Source organism: Ranitomeya variabilis, chromosome 3 (genome assembly GCF_051348905.1).
Source record: "Ranitomeya variabilis isolate aRanVar5 chromosome 3, aRanVar5.hap1, whole genome shotgun sequence".
In the NCBI taxonomy this organism is placed as follows: domain Eukaryota; kingdom Metazoa; phylum Chordata; class Amphibia; order Anura; family Dendrobatidae; genus Ranitomeya; species Ranitomeya variabilis.
Window position 1 is genome coordinate 421,724,439 of NC_135234.1, and position 20,270 is coordinate 421,744,708.

A 20,270-nucleotide genomic window follows, 5' to 3' on the forward strand; every position below is an offset into this window, starting at 1 on the left:
TGTTGGCAGGCCATCCTGGGATTTTTGGTACCAGAGATTTGGTGGCTAGGTCCTTCTGGTGGCCTTCCTTGTCGCGGGATGTGCGTTCCTTTGTGCAGTCTTGTGGAATTTGTGCTCGGGCTAAGCCTTGCTGTTCTCGTGCCAGTGGCTTGTTGTTGCCTTTGCCTGTCCCGAAGAGGCCTTGGACGCACATTTCCATGGATTTTATTTCAGATCTCCCTGTCTCTCAGAGAATGTCGGTCATTTGGGTGGTGTGTGATCGTTTTTCTAAAATGGTCCATTTGGTGCCCTTGCCTAAGTTGCCTTCCTCCTCCGAGTTGGTTCCTCTGTTTTTTCAAAATGTGGTTCGTTTGCACGGGATCCCTGAAAATATTGTTTCCGACAGAGGATCCCAGTTTGTGTCTAGATTTTGGTGGACCTTTTGTGCTAAGATGGGCATTAATTTGTCTTTTTCGTCGGCCTTCCATCCTCAGACGAATGGCCAAACCGAGCGCACTAATCAGACTTTGGAAACCTATTTAAGATGTTTTGTTTCTGCTGATCAGGACGACTGGGTGACTTTTTTGCCATTGGCCGAGTTTGCCCTTAATAATCGGGCTAGTTCTGCTACTTTGGTTTTGCCTTTTTTTTGTAATTCAGGGTTTCATCCTCGTTTTTCCTCGGGTCAGGTGGAGTCTTCTGACTGTCCTGGAGTGGATGTTGTGGTGGATAGGTTGCATCAGATTTGGAATCATGTGGTGGACAATTTGAAGCTGTCACAAGAGAAGGCTCAGCGCTTTGCCAACCGCCGTCGCTGTGTGGGTCCCCGACTTCGCGTTGGGGGTTTGGTGTGGTTGTCTTCTTGCTTTGTTCCTATGAAGGTCTCCTCTCCTAAGTTTAAGCCTCGGTTTATCGGTCCTTATAAGATTTTGGAAGTCCTTAACCCTGTGTCATTTCGTTTGGACCTCCCGGCATCGTTTGCTATTCATAATGTGTTCCATCGGTCGTTGTTGCGGAGGTATGTGGTGCCTGTGGTTCCTTCGGTTGAGCCTCCTGCCCCTGTGCTGGTTGAGGGAGAATTGGAATACGTGGTGGAGAAGATCTTGGATTCTCGTATTTCTAGACGGAGGCTTCAGTATTTGGTTAAGTGGAAAGGCTATGGTCAGGAGGATAATTCCTGGGTTGTCGCCTCTGATGTTCATGCAGCCGATTTGGTTCGTGCCTTCCATGTGGCTCACCCTGATCGCCCTGGGGGTTTTGATGAGGGTTCGGTGACCCCTTCTCAAGGGGGGGGTACTGTTGTGAACTCCGTTTTCAGGCTCCCTCTTGTGGTCACAGATGGTATTGTGTGACTTTGGTTTTTTGGCTCCCCCTGGTGGTTTGGTTTATTATCCTGCGGGTCTGCTGGATCAGCTGCCTTATTCACCAGGGAGGCTCCTATTTAGCTCTGCTTCACTTCCACTTGTTGCCGGCTGTCAATGTATTCAGTGCTATTCTGATTACTCCTGATTATCTCGTTTTCTGCCTCTTCAGGATAAGCTAAGTTCTGTTTGAATATTTTTTGCTCATCTGCCTGCAATATGATTTCTGTACATGATGAGTCTAGTCCAGCTTGCTAACATGTGATTTCTTTTTGCTGGTAAGCTCTGGGGTACGGAGTTGCTTCCCCCGCACCGTTAGTTGGTGTGGGGGCTCGAGCAATCTCTGCGTGGATATTTTGAATAGGGTTTTTTATTGACCGCACAGTTTCCTTCCTATTTTCTGCTATCAAGTATTAGCGGGCCTCATTTGCTAAATCTGATTTCATCTCTGCGTTTGTGCTTTCCCCTTAACTCACCGTTAATATTTGTGGGGGGCTATTCTATATCTTTGGGGTCTTCCACTGAGGCAAGTGAGGACTTACTTTCCCTCCAGGAATAGTCAGTTTCTCAGGCTGTGACGAGACATCTAGGATTTTTAGGTAACGTTCCATGGCTGCCTATAGTTGTTTGCGGATAGGATCAGGTTGCGGTCAATCTAGTTACCACTTCCCCAGCGCTAGTAGTCTGTTCAGTTACTTAGATAGTCCGACCTGCGATCCTTGCCACTAGGATCATAACAGTGATGCCTTTTTGCCTGTTAGAAATGCACCCAAAGTACACTCACATTCGAGTATGGTAGCCAAAAATTATTACATATCTCTCATTTACATATTATAGTGGGATACAAGATGTGTGTCTTACCGTACCAGGGTGTGACAGGCAGGATACCAAGTGCTGGCGCGGGTTGCTGTGAGGCTGCTCGTGATGAGTACACGGCGGGTGGTGGTCTGTACCTCACCGGTATAATAGCAGGTATGGGGACGTTGTTGTCCCCCGGATAATCGGGTGGATGCACGCCTGCTAGTGCTAGCCGCGGCAGGCAAGGGATGCTGCTAATCAGTGTAGAGCCAAGAATGTCCCGGCCGGAGGCGTCCCTGGTTACACTGAGGAAAGATGGCCGACGCTGCCAAGCAGCGTGTGACGTCACAGGCCTACGGAGCCTTACTGGGACAAGAAGCTAACCTACGCGTTTCAGAGTGTAACACACTCCTTCATCAGGGTTACAATCCCACGTTCCTTGCTCTATATATAAGCACTTTGCATGCACCCCGCTGTGTGCCCCATATTATCCGTGTATGTGACTGTCACTACCGCTCACAACCCCCATTACATGATTACTATTTTGTTGTTCAGCTGCACTTAGATGTGACAATACATAGTGTGTGATGCCTACTAGTGTGTTGCCTTTCTAATATTTATTCAATAATCAATATGAAAAAGACTTATGGAATGTATGGAAAGCCAAAAATCCTATACAGACTGAACCCGTCTGTCACACACGATCTAATGCACCCACAGTGGGTTTGTATATCTTAAAATAAATTATGTGCTAATATTAAAAATCTACATTTATTAGAAGTACAAAAGATATGAAAAAATATATAAAAAATATGAAAAAAATATACATTACAGTTTAAAATGGTTCAGAAACCACAAAAATTATTATAAAAATTCTTTTAAAAACAATGCGAATCTGAATACAGACTATTTGCAACAGTATTCTATATTTAATCATCAGGAGATTGGAAATCAAATATAGTGGATTACTAGGTATTACCACCTTTCTTGCACCACTATATCTTGGATTTCACATGGTGCCTTATTGGAAAACCTGAGTACATACCGATTTTCAATATACATTATTTAGTCATTTGGGACTGTTGACTTTATAGTCCTGTGTCCACGCATATAATGGGCTGGAGTTTGGAACTGTTGGAACCATAGGATATATAATCCTATACACATACCCACATAGTGGGACCCAATACCCCAATTGGTAGTACTGCTCAAACAGCATATAATTCCAGTTCACAATTTTGTCCCTTAGGGTGTAAACTATCTAAGGTGAAAATCCATTGGGACTCAATTCTCGACATTTTTCTGAGGAAGTCCCCCCCCCCTTCTTTTGTCCGGGTGTACAGTTTGTATACCACAAAAATGCATGCCTTTTACGGATTGCCCATGTTTGTCCTTAAAATGGCATGAGAGTGGATGTCCTGTGAATCCTTTTTGTATGTTCTTAAAATGTTCTTGTATCTGGACTCTTAGTTGTCTTTCGGTGCGTCCAACATACAACTTCCTACATGGGCATTGGATTAAATAGATAACTCCGGTAGTGTGGCAGGACATACAATCCTTAATTGCAAATTCCTTGGTTTCATCTGAATCTAAGAATGTTAGTTGCCTTACTTTATCAAAGCTAGTATGCATACACCCGTAACACCCCTTGCATGGTAAAAATCCTTTTTGGAGCATTTGGGCATAATTGTTTCCCCTGATTTTTTTGTAAGAACCATTTTGCTTGTGGGAGCTGTTAGATGGCCTAAAGATTGAGCTTTGCGGTATATGAATGTAGGATTACTAGGAAGATACTCTCCTACCACTTTGTCCTTTTGTAAGACCGACCAATGTTTACATATAATATTGGTGAATTTATTATGACCTACGTGGAACTGTGTTATAAATGGTAGGTCAAGAATTTGCTGTTGTATATTTACATCTCTTATTTCCATGGTCTTGTTAGTTTTCTTTAGTAGGCCTTCCCTTGATAGTGAGGCTACCTCTTCTTGTGCTTCTTCCAACATTTGTCTAGAATACCCTTTTTCCAAAAACTGTTGTGTTAAATGGTTACAACACAACTATTTTCTGTATGAAGAGCAATACTACATTCAAACATGGGGTACCGCCATGGGGACGCGGTTCGCGCCCAGTTATGCGAACATATGTGTCGCTAACTGGGAGGACTCACATATTATTAAGGAAGGCCAGCTACACCCAGGGTTAGTGGTCTGGCGTCGATTCATCGACGACATCCTCTTTGTATGGGAAGGCTCCCATGAGGATTTAGGGGTTTTTATTTCAGGTCTAAATAACAACCCATATGGCTTAGAGTTCACACCAAACACTAGCACTACAAGTGTGAATTTCTTGGACCTGAGCATTTATGTGGATGGTAATCAGCTATATACCAAATGCTATCGTAAAGAAGTCGATTTGAACAGCTTCATTCAAATGACAAGCTGTCACTTACCGTTGTGGCTAACAAACATACCAAAAAGCCAATACACCAGGGTACGACGTAATTGCTCGAATTTGGTTGATTACAAAGAAGAAGGGAACCATTTAACACAACAGTTTTTGGAAAAAGGGTTCTAGACAAATGTTGGAAGAAGCACAAGAAGAGGTAGCCTCACTATCAAGGGAAGGCCTACTAAAGAAAACTAACAAGACCATGGAAATAAGAGATGTAAATATACAACAGCAAATTCTTGACCTACCATTTATAACAGTTCCACGTAGGTCATAATAAATTCACCAATATTAAACGTAAACATTGGTCGGTCTTATAAAAGGACAAAGTGGTAGGAGAGTATCTTCTGTTGTGAATTCCGTTCTCGGACTCCCTCCTGTGGTCATGAATGGTACTTTGGTTAGTTCTGCTCTTGGACTCCCTCTGGTGGCTTCGAGCGGAACTGCTGGTCACTGAGGTTGGCTTTGTCAGCTGCCCTCGTTTATTGCTATGCTGGCTTCCCTATTTAACTCCACTCAGATCGTTACTTCATGCCAGCTGTCAATGTTTTAGTATTGGTTCAGATCTCTCTTGGACTTCTGAGGACCTGTCTACTCCAGCAGAAGCTAAGTCTTTGCTAGTTCATTTGTTGTTACTGCTTCCTGAATATATTTCTTAGTACTGCTAAATTCTAGACCAGCTTGCTATCATGACATTCCCTTGCTAGCTGGAAGCTCTGGGGGTGCAGAGTGGCACCTCCACACCGTGAGTCGGTGTGGGGAGTCTTTTTGCTTACTCTGCGTGGCTTTTTTTGTAGTTTTTTGTGCTGACCACATAGTTCCCTTTTCTTTCCTCTGACTATTTAGTTAAGTCTGGCCTCCATTGCTAAAACCTGTTTGATTCCTGTGTTTGTGACTTTCCTCTTAACTCACAGTCAATATATGTGGGGGGCTGCCTTTACCTTTGGGGAATTTCTCTGAGGCAAGGTAAGGCTTCCATTTCTATCTTTAGGGGTAGTTAGCTCTTAGGCTGTGAAGAGGTGTCTAGGGAGAGTTAGGTACGCTCCACGGCTATTTCTAGTGTGTGTGATAGGAGTAGGGTTTGCGGTCAGCAGAGTTCCCACTTTCCCAGAGCTAGTCCCGATTTTGAGTTTACTCATCAGGTCATTCCAGGTGCTCCTAACCACCAGGTCCATAACAATCTTCCTAGTAATCCTAAATTCATATACCGCAAAGCTCAATCTTTAGGCCATCTAATAGCTCCCACAACCAAAATGGTTCTTACAAAAAATCAGGGGAAACAATTATGCCCAAATACTCCAAAAAAGGATTTTTTACCATGCAAGGGGTGTTACGGTTGTATGCATACTAGCTTTGATAAAGGCAATTAACATTCTTAGATTCAGATGAAACCAAGGAATTTGCAATTAAGGGTTGTATGTCCTGCCACACTACAGGAGTTATCTATTTAATCCAATGGCCATGTAGGAAGTTGTATGTTGGACGCACTAAAAGACAACTAAGAGTACGGATACAAGAACATTTTAAGAACATACAAAAAGGATTCACAGGACATCCACTCTCACGCCATATTAAGGACAAACATGGGCAATCCGTAAAAGGCATACATTTTTGTGGTATACAAACTGTACACCAGGACAAAAGAGGGGGGGGGACTTCCTCAGAAAAATGTCGAGAATTGAGTCCCAATGGATTTTCACCTTAGATAGTTTACACCCTAAGGGACTAAATTGTGAACTGGAATTATATGCTTTTTGAGCAGTACTACCAATTGGGGTATTGGGTCCCACTATGTGGGTATGTGTATAGGATTATATATCCTATGGTTCCAACAGTTCCAAACTCCAGCCCATTATATGCGTGGACACAGGACTATAAAGTCAACAGTCCCAAATGACTAAATAACGTATATTGAAAATCGGTATGTACTCAGGTTTTCCAATAAGGCACCATGTGAAATCCAAGATGTAGTGGTGCAAGAAAGGTGGTAATACCTAGTAATCCACTATATTTGATTTCCAATCTCCTGATGATTAAATATAGAATACTGTTGCAAATAGTCTGTATTCAGATTCGCATTGTTTTTAAAAGAATTTTTATAATAATAATTTTTGTGGTTTCTGAACCATTTTAAACTGTAATGTATATTTTTTTCATATTTTTTATATATTTTTTCATATCTTTTGTACTTCTAATAAATGTAGATTTTTAATATTAGCACATAATTTATTTTAAGATATACAAACCCACTGTGGGTGCATTAGATCGTGTGTGACAGACGGGTTCAGTCTGTATAGGATTTTTGGCTTTCCATACATTCCATAAGTCTTTTTCATATTGATTATTGAATAAATATTAGAAAGGCAACACACTAGTAGGCATCACACACTATGCATTGTCACATCTAAGTGCAGCTGAACAACAAAATAGTAATCATGTAATGGGGGTTGTGAGCGGTAGTGACAGTCACATACACGGATAATATGGGGCACACAGCGGGGTGCATGCAAAGTGCTTATATATAGAGCAAGGAACGTGGGACGGTAACCCTGATGAAGGAGTGCGTTACACTCTGAAACGTGTAGGTTAGCTTCTTGTCCCAGTAAGGCTCCGTAGGCCTGTGACGTCACACGCTGCTTGGCAGCGTCAGCCATCTTTCCTCAGTGTAACCAGGGACGCCTCCGGCCGAGACGTTCTTGGCTCTACACTGATTAGCAGCATCCCTTGCCTGCCGCGGCTAGTACTAGCAGGCGTGCATCCACCCGATTATCCGGGGGACAACAACGTCCCCATACCTGCTATTATACCGGTGAGGTACAGACCACCACCCGCCGTGTACTCATCACGAGCAGCCTCACAGCAACCCACGCCAGCACTTGGTATCCTGCCTGTCACACCCTGGTACGGTAAGACACACATCTTGTATCCCACTATAATATGTAAATGAGAGATATGTAATAATTTGTGGCTACCATACTCGAATGTGAGTGTACTTTGGGTGCATTTCTAACAGGCAAAAAGGCATCACACCAGGAATCATTGTGCGGTACGCCGTAGTACATACCTAGGCGTGTAATAAATACCACAAGGGGCCAAGTAGGGGAGCAGCTCACGTAACAAACAGCAAGTAGTTATACTCTAGGCACTTGTAGCTTGGTATTTGGAATATATTTAGTTTGTTTTTAATTTTGGCAGAGTGGGCACAGTTTCTGCCTAAATACCTGCAGCACTTGGGCAACTACCAGTGTAGCGCCAGTGTGTTTTAGTAATACTTTTTATTTGAAGTATGCACGGATTATATAATACAATATTGTGCATCATCATGCATCAAAAAATCAAAGGATGACTAGTGTAGAAATAAAGGGGTAAAGAAATGCAATAACGTTGTGCACACCTTGGAGAATATATTATTTAAAATCAATAACTTATTGATACGACACATATAAACAGCATTAAAACCTGTGCAAAAACCTGAAACCCATATAGTCAGGAATAAACATGGGTCACAATTGTGGTCAATATAGGGTAATCTTATACTGAAAATCATATAAAGAACAATACAGTGCAGAGAAGTACACCTGTGCAGGAACACGGTGCTGAGGAGATGTGTCATCCACACAAAGCAAGCAGGAGGACGGGGATTGTAAGAAGATGGGACACCCCTCGGACCGGACTGCCCCGCAGGTGAGTGTAATAAAAGTTATTTTTCTTCTCTTACAGGTCGGGTTGGGGGCAGATATACAGAATTATAGAATGCTGTATATCAGCCCTGAAAGGTGATGGCAGTATCTCTTATCGGCCAAACCTGGTGACGGGTTCACTTTAAGAAAAACACTACAGTATAAATCTAGAGCCCCAAGGTAGGAACATACTAAGTATTTTAAAGTCTAAGTGTTAGTGGTCCATAATATAATATATGTGAGCCTATGCTGTATGGCTCACAGATTATATATTCGGTACCAATATAACACCATCAAAATCTTGTGTCCAACACATTTAGCATACAATAAAGCTCATCAACTACTAGTAATAAATATTCAGTAAAGAAAAAACATCAATAACTCCATAGAATGACCATATATAGTTACATAGTTATTAAGGTTGAAGGAAGACTTTAAGTCCATCTAGTTCAACCCATAGCCTAGCATGCCCTAACATGTTGATCCAGGGGAAGGCAAAAAAAACCCATGTGGTAAGAGTAAGCTCCGTCATGGGGAAAAAAATTCCTTCCCGACCCCACATACGGCAATCAGACTAGTTCCCTGGATCAACGCCTTATCAAGGAATCTAATATATATACCCTGTAATATTATACTTTTCCAGAAAGGTATCCAGTCCCCTCTTAAATTGAAGCAATGAGTCACTCATTACAACATCATACGGCAGAGAGTTCCATAGTCTCACTGCTCTTACAGTAAAGAATCTGCGTCTGTTATTATGCTTAAAACTTTTTTCCTCCAGACGTAGAGGATGCCCCCTTGTCCCTGTCACCGGTCTATGATTAAAAAGATCAGCAGAAAGGTCTTTGTACTGTCCCCTCATATATTTATACATTAACATAAGATCACCCCTTAGTCTTCGTTTTTCCAAACTAAATAGCCCCAAGTGTAATAATAACCTATCTTGGTATGGCAGAACCCCCAGTCCTCTAATAACCTTGGTTGCTCTTCTCTGCACCCGCTCCAGTTCAGCTATGTCTTTCTTATACACCGGAGACCAGAACTGTGCACAGTATTCTAAGTGTGGTCGCACTAGTGACTTGTATAGAGGTAAAATTATGTTCTCCTCATGAGCATCTATGCCTCTTTTAATGCATCTGTAGCACCACCACTGCCGCAAGGCCAAGGGGTACCCGGTACCGGGCCTCTGAGTCTCTGCTCTGGGGTTGTCCCGGTGGCTAGACCCGGCCCGTGACCCTGCTGAGGGGCGTACAGTGATAGATGTGGATAGTGGTGGTGGTGCGGTGCAGTAAATAACGAGGACACCAGGTTGCAGTCTCTTTACCTCTTTACTGAAGGTCTCTGGGTCCTCAGTCCGGAATACGGTTCACCAGGCTGCGCAAGTCCGGCCGGTCCGGTGGCACCTCCAGAGTTCCCTTTGCAGGTGGAAATCTGTGCATTCCTGCTAGCGCTATGTGTTGTGGTCCTCCCCTGCTGTGCTTACGGGATAGTCCCCACAACTGTTGTGTCTGTTTCTCGTGTTCCCTCACAACAACTCGATTAGATGATGTTCTGCTAATCCTCCGACCCTCTCGGTGTTATGGTTGGGACGCACCCGTATGACGGGTTGGCTCGGAGCTCTTCCGGGACCCTAGAGTCGCCCCTCTCCACAGGTTGCCCCCTATGTCTGCATAGGTGATTTAAGTGAGACAGCCCGCCTGTGACTGACTGTCCTGCCGTTGGTTTGAAGTATTGCTTGGAGCTAAATATATGAATACTTCCTCGGCGTTCCGGCCGCCGGTTGTGCGCCTTAGTAGGATGTTGCCTCGGTCTTACAGCACGACTCCTACTGGTATTCTCCTTCTTGCTTTGATCTCGTTTCTCACTCAGCACAATATATCTCGCTTCTGATCCTTTCTCAGGGCACCGCCGCTATGCTGAGCAGGCACGGTCCCGTGACTTTCTTTCTTGTAGCCAGGCCTCTGTCAGGGTCCCAAACCTGACAGGGACCCTACCGAATCTTCCCCCACAACACCCTCTGCCACCAGGTGTTGTCTGGTTCCAACCCAGTCAGCTTTCTGTCTAACTTCCTGCCTGACCCCCAGTTTACCCACACGGTGAGGAGTGGCCTAATAAATAGCACCCTTAGCTCCCCCTGGAGGCCCGACGGTGAAATGTATTGGTGTATGTGATACCTGGTCAGATGAACTCCTTCAGTGCCATCAGATGTACCATAGCTCCCCTTAGCGGCAGAGCTTCAGTACTGCAATGACCAGGACTCTGGGGCGCTGCACATCCCATTATTTTATTTGCCTTTGTAGAAGCTGCCTGACACTGGCCACTGAATATGAGTTTGTCATCCACCCATACACCCAGGTCTTTTTCATTGACGGTTTTGCCCAGAGTTTTAGAATTAAGCACATAGTTATACATCTTATTACTTCTACCCAAGTGCATAACCTTACATTTATCCCCATTAAAGCTCATTTGCCATTTATCAGCCCAAGCTTCTAGCTTACATAAATCAGCCTGTAATATAAAATTGTCCTCCCCTGTATTGATTACCCTGCAGAGTTTAGTGTCATCTGCAAATATTGAAATTCTACTCTGAATGCCCCCTAGAAGGTCATTAATAAATATGTTAAAAAGAAGAGGGCCCAATACTGACCCCTGTGGTACCCCACTACTAACCGTGACCCAGTCCGAGTGTGCTCCATTAATAACCACCCTTTGTTTCCTATCCCTGAGCCAACTCTCAACCCACTTGCACATATTTTCCCCTATCCCCATTATTCTCATTTTATGTATCAACCTTTTGTGTGGCACCGTATCAAAAGCTTTTGAAAAGTCCATATACACTACATCTACTGGGTTCCCTTGGTCCAGACCGGACCTTACCTCTTCATAGAAGCTGATCAAATTAGTCTGACATGATCGGTCCCTAGTAAACCCGTGCTGATACTGGGTCATGAGGTTATTCCTCTTCAGATACTCCAGTATAGCATCCCTTAGAATGCCCTCCAGGATTTTACCCACAGTAGAGGTTAAACTTACTGGCCTATAATTTCCGAGTTCAGTTTTTGTCCCCTTTTTGAATATTGGCACCACATTTGCTATACGCCAATCCTGTGGTACAGACCCTGTTATTATGGACTCTTTAAAGATTAAAAATAATGGTCTATCAATGACTGTACTTAATTCCTGCAGTACTTGGGGGTGTATCCCATCCGGGCCCGGAGATTTGTCAATTTTTGTGATTTTTAGACGCCTCCGTACTTCCTGCTGGGTTAAGCAGGTAACATTAAATTGGGAATTATTATCACTAGTCATATTGGCTGCCATGGGATTTTCTTTTGTAAATACTGATGAAAAAAAGTCATTTAGCATATTGGCTTTTTCCTCATCCTCATCCACCATTTCACCCAGACTATTTTTAAGGGGGCCAACACTATCATTTTTTAGTTTCTTACTATTTATGTAGTTAAAGAATATTTTGGGGTTATTTTTGCTCTCTCTAGCAATGAGTCTCTCTGTCTCAATCTTTGCTGCCTTGATTTGCTTTTTACATAATTTATTTAATTTTTTGTATTTATTTAATGCCTCCTCACTACCTACTTCCTTTAATTCTCTAAATGCTTTCTTTTTTCACTTATTGCGCCCCTTACAGCTTTATTTAGCCATATTGGTTTCCTCCTATTTCTAGTATGTTTATTCCCATACGGTATATACTGTGCACAGGTCCTATCCAGGATGCTAATAAATGTCTCCCATTTTCTTTGTGTACTTTTATGTCTCAGGATATCGTCCCAGTTAATTGCACCAAGATCCTCTCTCATCCGTTGGAAATTTGCCCTCCTGAAGCTTAGTGTCCTTGTCACCCCTCTACTACCCATCTTATTAAAGGAGACATGAAAACTTATTATTTTGTGATCACTATTCCCCAAGTGACCCCCAACCCTTATATTTGATATGCGTCTGGCCTGTTGGTTAATATTAGGTCTAGCAGTGCCCCCCTCCTTGTTGGGTCCTGAACCAGTTGTGAAAGGTAATTGTCTCTCATAGTTGTCAAAAACCGATTACCTTTACTGGAGCTGCAGGTTTCTGTTCCCCAATCTATTTCAGGGTAGTTGAAATCCCCCATAATAATGACTTCTCCTTGAGTCGCAGCTTCATCTATTTGCTTTACGAGGATATTCTCCATTGCTTCCATTATTTTTGGCGATTTATAACAAACCCCTATCAGTAATTTATTATTTTTTCCCCCTCCCCTTATCTCCACCCACAGGGACTCTACATTTTCATTAAATTCACCTATATTATCACGCAGGATGGGTTTTAAGGTCGATTTTACAAACAGACACACCCCACCCCCTCGCTTATCTGTACGGTAATTTCTGAAAAGGCTATAGCCCTGCAAGTTAACAGCCCAGTCATGGCTCTCATCCAGCCATGTTTCAGATATCCCCACCATGTCATAATTAAGTTCCAACAACATTAGTTCTAATTCCTCCATTTTGTTGGCGAGGCTTCTGGCATTAGTATACATGCACTTGATGTTCCTCTCTGTACCTCTATTCTTTCTTAAATTACTAACTGTTCTAACCCCACCCCCCATGCCTCCGCCACCCCCAACTTCCTTATTTGTGCCCAGGTCTCTATCTGCCCTATCTTCCCCTCCTATAAAATGAATACCCTCCCCCCCATTCCCTAGTTTAAACACTCCTCCAACCTTCTAACCATTTTCTCCCCCAGCACAGCTGCACCTTCCCCATTGAGGTGCAGCCCATCCCTAGCGTAGAGCCTGTAGCCAACTGAGAAGTCGGCCCAGTTCTGCAGGAACCCAAACCCCTCCTTCCTACACCAATTCTTGAGCCACTTATTAACCTCCCTAATCTCCCGTTGCCTCTCTGGCGTGGCACGTGGTACAGGCAGTATTTCAGAAAATACCACGTTGGAGGTCCTTGCTTTCAGCTTGCAGCCTAATTCCCTGAAATCATCTTTAAGGACCTTCCACCTACCTCTAACTTTGTCATTTGTGCCAATGTGCACCATGACCGCTGGGTCCTCACCAGCCCCTCCCAGTAATCTGTCCACCCGATCAGCGATGTGTCGGACTCGAGCGCCAGGTAGGCAGCACACCGTTCGACGATCCCTGTCTTTGTGACAGATTGCCCTATCTGTTCCCCTAATAATTGAGTCCCCCACTACCAGCACCTGTCTGGCCTGCCCTGCTCTCCTATTTCCCTCCTTACTGGAGCAGTCACTTCTCCGGCTTTCAGAGGACATGCCTGGCTGCAGCAGTGCTACCCCTGTACTGGCACCCCCCTCATCTGCCAACTTAGCAAACTTATTGGGGTGTGCCAGATCAGGACTAGCCTCCCTGGCACTCTTCCCTCTACCCCGCTTCCTAGCTGTCACCCAGCTAACTGCCTCACTGTCCTGCAGCTCCATCCTACCATCCCCCTCCTCATCTATCCCATTGAGCGTCTGCTCTGTGAGCAGAAGACTCCGCTCCATATTGTCTATGGATCTCAGTGTTGCCAGCTGCACATTTAGATCCAGTATCTGGGTTTCCAAATGCACAATGTGCTCACATCTCGCACAGCAGTATGCACCCTCGACCGGCTGATCAAGGACTGCATACATGTGGCAAGATGTGCACTGGATGGCATTAACAATTGTGGAGCACATTTCCTAATGGGGATTGCACCAGACAGAAACGTTAACTAAAAATAAATACAAAGTATTAATTAACACTTGGAACAGCAATTCCTCCCTTGGAAACTCCCTGATTCCAAAGTCACTGAGTCACAAATCACACTTACCGCCATCCACACTTACGCTCAGGTCACACTCAGCTCACTCACACTCGCTATGCTGAAGATTTAAAGATTTTTTTTTTCCTCTATTTCCCTTCAACAACAAGCCACCTTGCTGTTCAAATGCACTTCCAAAAAGGACTTCAGCCCCAAACAGCTGCCCCTTATAAACCCTTGATTATGACCGCCCACCCTAAGTTAACCCCTTGTGAATATAGCTACTCCCAATTCAACAACTCACACAAATTCACACAGGTATTTGTTAAAGGCCTTCCAAATACCTCTTCACTGAGTCACAAGTCACACTTACCGCCGTCCACACTTACGCTCAGGTCACACTCAGCTCGCTCACACTCGCTATGCTGAAGATTTAAAGATTTTTTTTTTTTCCTCTATTTCCCTTCAACAACAAGCCACCTTGCTGTTCAAATGCACTTCCAAAAAGGACCCAAGAGACTGTTGCCCCTTTAAGGCCAAAAGACAAAATCTAGTCCAAAAGTTCACAGGATAATCCCTAGGAGACCCAATAAAAAAATAAAATATACACCATATCATCCATAAATAATATCACCCATAGAAGACCATATTGTAGGTTATCCAAACAATAACCAATAAGCGTATTAAACAGATGGGGTTGAGAGGACACTCGTATCACCCCCTTCCTAATATTACCCAAATATCCCGGGTTATAAGGACAACTCCAAAGAACATATAAAACCAAAAAATGGAGTAAACCAGTCTCACAGAACATGATAAAATATACAAAATGCTTTATTATTACAAAAAATCACAACAACAAAAATAAACACATATTTCCAGTAAGCGTTATCATAGCAAATACAAAAGGAGATTTCAAGGAGAAGACATGCAGGAAAACTGAGCAGTCTCCAGGGAAGCTAGTACATCCAAAAGAGGTTGCATGGGAATAGTGAATAATTATTCGTGTCAATACCAACATATGGAGATAAAACACTCCATTGTTACCTCAAATCAGAAAGGTTAAACAATCATTCCCATGAGCTTACCCATAATATGAACGGATGGCTCCCCGAGGTGCTCAGCTGCCCCTTGACGCGCGTTTCGCCGCCAAGCTTTTTCGAAAAAAACTATTTGAAAGTCAAGTCTCCAACTGTATGACACTAGGAACAGAAGAATTTTTTGTGGCCTCTGGATCAGGCCTCTACAGCTTAATTTCAACCCAACAAAATGAGAAAGTGTGATACGGTGGGCTGTCTAACTTTTTGCAATTGAAAAATTATAATTTTTTTTTTTTTTATGTGCCTTAGGTCTACAGACAGATTCATATCACCACAGCACTAAATGACAAGGTTGGATACAGCAGGCTGTTTCAAATTTAGCTAGTGAAAAAATATTATTTAGAATGCTATACTAGTGAATCCAGCACAACAGAAGCAGTGCACAACACATTTGTAAGACATGTGCCCTGTTGGCTTTGTCTGTGGACCTCAGTAATGGCAACAAAAAAAAAATACACTAACTGAAATACAACCCCTAACTAAATAGCTGAAATCTTGCTGCTTACAGTGCCAGCATCAGGAGCAGCCTCTCTGTGCTGTCAGTGTCAAAATGGCGCTAAAACAAGATGTCCAATCTTTATATGGAGAGGGACATGTGATATCAGCAGCCAATGACACAAGCCGTTGTGTCAGGTCATTGTGGGTGTTTCCTGCCCTTGATTGGCTAGCCGCAGTGTGCACACAAAGTTAGGAAAAAAAAATAATTACTGTGTACAAGAACGCCACTCCTCTGAGCTCTGTAAGCCCCTTCCCCTCAAACATGTGACAAATGTTCATGATACGCCACCATTATAATTGCTAAAGTGCTGAAAATACTTTTGTGGCAACCTATATATTTTCCTCCACTTTTTACCTAATATTACCGATTTTTCCAGAATTGTAAAAATTTTGATCATGTTTCTGATCACTAATCCAAATGTGCCATATTTGTGCTAAATTTATGTTTGGCTATCATTTTCCAAATAAATTCGCTCATCAGTAGTTACCACTATTTCCAGCAAGTCAACTGAATTTCTTGGCAACAACTTTTAGTGTGGATGAGCCTTTAATTGACGAGTTACAGCCAATCTGCCACCTCTGATTAACTGCAGCAGGCCCGTGACTGCTATGCTGAAAATCCCACTGATCCAGCTGATTTTGCACCTAATGACCATGTTTAATTAATAAAAAACAGATACAACTGTAAACCAATTTAATAAAACAATGTCTCCAGACTACCTAACAGCATTCTCATTGACCCGATAGCTGTGATGTAGCACACAATGTTGGGGGAATATGAACAAACTAAGGTTCCCTAGTGCTTTTGATTCATTTTTTTATGAATTGTTATACAAAATAATTAACACAAAAGAATACAAGCTTACAAAGTGACATCTATAAGAACTGTAAACCTACAGAAAGGCTACTTCATATTTTAATTAGCATTTATTAAAAAAAAAATGTAAAGTATTGCTAATACATTCGCAAATTGAAGCTCAAGTTAAATATTACTCACCCACTATAATCCTGACGAGACGCAAACTTCCGTCACTGACAATACATTAAGGAAGTAATATTGAAAAAAAACAGAGCTCACTGAATATGACCTACTGCTTGGATTTATGTCTGCCTTTATGTAGAATAGAAGGACGTAGAAAGATTCATTGCTCTAAGGGTTGTGAAGGAATCTAGCACAAAAACCAGTCTTACCAGTAAAATTGAGAACTCAACAGCTAAGGCGCAGGTGCACCTAAGCCAATAATTTTCAAAGCTAAACTTTTTTTTTTTTTTTAACAAAGCAATACAGCAATATGACTGTTATTCTGAACAGTTAAGCAAGTTGAAGATGAAATGATCTCTAAAAGGCCTAAAGTTAAAGATGACATTTCCTTTGTATTTTAGGTAAAACAATTAAATTTTAATCTTTAACACCTATTGTGAGGTATTGTAAAATGTTTAAAGCAGTGGTCTCCAACATGTTACATGTGTATGGAGAATAGAACATAGTGTAACTTAGTACAATATATAAAGCAAAAAGGTAAAAGTTGTTCAATACTTGGCTTTAACTGTGGAATGTTCAAAATTGTGGTTCAACAGAGGGGCATACCTTTAAATGGATGGTTTTGTGAGTGTAAGCAGGTCACTTGGATGCAACAACGCAGACAATGAGCATGAAGTGGTAGTCAACCGACACGATTTATTTGTCTAACACAGAAAAAAAAAACAAGTTATGGTTATATTTGAATATGCAAGTACACAAAATATGTTAGGTAATAACAAGAGTAATATAGCTTTTTATGACACTTTCTACATTAATAGGGATATCGTAAATACCACTCTATTTATATACACTATCCTTAATATCTAGCAGTTGAACGACTAATAGGGCCTGTATATCTCAACTGAACAAGCACCACTCCAAGTACTAGACCAATCATTGTCATATGCTTTCGTAGGTGCCTCTGTTTGTTACACTGGTACTAAGGGGGGTGACCAGTATTTCCAGTTAGGCCGCAAGTCCCCAATATGCGAGACACTTGGCACCCAGTGGGTTCCTCGCACTGACCGTCTTCATTTCCTGAAACACGGCCCCAGTCCACACCCTGTTCCATACTTCTACTCTGGAGCCAAAGGGCTGATTCACCCTGGACTTCTCAGCACAATAGACGTTCCATTCTGTCCAAAGACTATCGTCTGACCTTTTGATGCTTGATAGGCAGAGAAAGGATGTTGGGTCTTGACCGGCAAAGTCTGAACTTTGGTGATTGACCAAGAATGTCTCACCTGCTCTGGAATCGAGCCATTCTCAGGTGACTCTACTCTGGGATTAACCCAAACTCTTTATTCTGCTCATACGTCCCCCCCTTCTCAGGTCATGGCACCAACTGAGTTCCCACTTCGCCATCCCTTTATAATTAGCAATTGCACCGAGGAAGCCCACGCGAAACGCGCGTCTGGGCTGGTTCCACAGCACTTCCATACACAGGTTATAATGGGTGAGACGCCCTAACTTGGTTATTTATCCCTGCCATGATCTGATTCTATGATGTGGATATTTCTGGGTCTGTTGTCCTTTTCTTACCTATAATATGTGACAATATAACGTTATGATGATATGGATATTTCCCAGTTTGTTGTATAAATGACTCTGATCTCTTGATTTTTGACAGTGGATCAATATGCATTATTTGTACTGTTATATACCATGCCATCATTGATTATGTATATTGTTTTTACGTCTCTTACCCCATGCCTGATATGTTATTTATGGATTTCTGCAGTGGGAATTTGTTGACACTGTGCGCCACTTTTTTCATCGCCTTTTCTTATTATATGTGAGTTATTACTTGTAATTTTGTAATAAAAATTGATATATATTTTTTTACATATATGGACTTTGTACTCTATGTCTAGTATAGGTTGTAGGTTTTGGTGGAGTGTCCGTTTTTTTGTCCAATACAATGACACTACAGTGTGTCTTTAATCTTTTGTTTTTGGTTTGGTTGATATTGAATATATGCACCACAGCTGTCACCTGACCCGGCGTACTCTTCAAGTTCTCCATAACTTTCAGTTCCCGTCTGTTCACCTCAACCAGCAGATGGCAGCATTTGGTTGTGAATGCTGTGGAACGTTGACTAACTTCATCTTCAACTTTTCAGCTTCTTACATTCCTCTTTCCTTTTAACTCGCCAGTTGTCAGGTGGTAAGAACCTGCACAACTCTTGCCGTTCTTCAGGGGTGGTCCCATTGTGGCCAATAAATGAGCACACTCATGAGTCTTCTGCATGATGTGCTGCCATATGAACTTATCCTATACATACCATGCACGTGGGATACTAGGACTTTGGGTGCTTTAGGCAGAGATTCATTTTTTGGGCCCCATTTCCAATTCAGCAGAGGGTGGTGGTGCTGCCTTCCTGGGTTCACTGGGCACCACAACCCACTCATTCTTGTCATCAGTAGCCCTCTCTGATGCAGCATTCCAATGGTCTTTCGAGGTTCTATCCTCTTCTATTCTCCTCCTGAAAGGCAGTAATGGAGCATATTCTGGTGTAACACAATACTAGGGGCTTCTTTCTCTCCTTCAGCTTGAACTTCATACACTGGGTTATCATATTGAATCCTTCTTATCACCCGAGTGCTCCCATCGATAATCAAACTTGTTTTTAGGGTGCTTAACCCATACCAATACCTGATCTCCCGGTTGGAATGGTACCTCCTGCACTGGGGACACATTTTTGTGCTCCAGCTCCTGAAATTTGTCTCATCAGCCTTCTCAGTGTCTGTAGTCAATGTCTATGTTCTCGCACCAAGGGACTTGGACTGCTTCTACTACAATCTTCCTCTGGGTCGAGTTCCAGTTCGGTGATTTCTTGGACCCTCTGACCAAATAGCATAGCAGAATATATGACATGTACGCGATGGTGGCATGGACCCAGTTGTTTTACACCCAGACTAGCTCTGATACAAATTCAGGCCACCTCATCTTCTGATCCTCTTTTAGGGTGCTTAACATCTAAAGCAATGTCCTATTGAAGTGTTCACAGGCCCTGTTCCCTAAAGGATAGTAAGGTGTTGTTTCGGACTTAGGGTACTGTCACACAGTGCAATTTTGATCCCTACGACGGTACGATTCGTGACGTTCTAGCGATATCATTACGATATCGCAGTGTCTGACACGCAGCAGTGATCAGGGATCCTGCTGAGAATCGTACGTCGTAGCAGATCGTTTGGAACTTTCTTTCGTCGCTTGATCACCCGCTGACATCGCTGGATCGTTGTGTGTGACAGCGATCCAGCGATGTGTTCGCTTGTAACCAGGGTAAACATCGGGTAACTAAGAGCAGGGCCGCGCTTAGTAACCCGATGTTTACCCTGGTTACCAGCGTAAACGTAAAAAAAACAAACAGTACATACTTACATTCCGGTGTCTGTCCTCCGGCGTCTCAGCTTCTCTGCACTGTGAGCGCCTGCCGGCCGGAAAGCGAGCACAGCGGTGGCGTCTGACGTCACCGCTGTGCTTTCTGGCTATGGTGCTTACACAGTGGAGAGAAGCAGAACGCCGGGGGACAGACACCGGAATGTAAGTATGTACTGTTTGGTTTTTTTACGTTTACGCTGGTAACCAGGGTAAACATCGGGTTACTAAGCGCGGCCCTGCGCTTAGTAACCCGATGTTTACCC

General features: G+C 42.9%; 1 protein-coding gene across 8 annotated transcripts in view; it reads right to left on the minus strand.

Annotated features, from left to right (window-relative positions):
• Positions 1-20,270, minus strand: part of RPH3AL (rabphilin 3A like (without C2 domains)) — a 937,664-nt gene that overhangs the window by 587,468 nt on the left and 329,926 nt on the right. For 2 of the 8 annotated variants that reach the window (XM_077296354.1, XM_077296348.1), the window contains exon 2: positions 17,191-17,288. The exons of 5 other annotated variants lie outside the window; for them this stretch is intronic. The gene's annotated coding sequence lies outside the window, so the exon portion shown is untranslated. Of the gene's footprint in view, positions 1-16,599; positions 16,720-17,190; positions 17,289-20,270 lie in introns of those variants that run through there. One more of the 8 variants, XM_077296350.1, reaches the window with a different exon arrangement.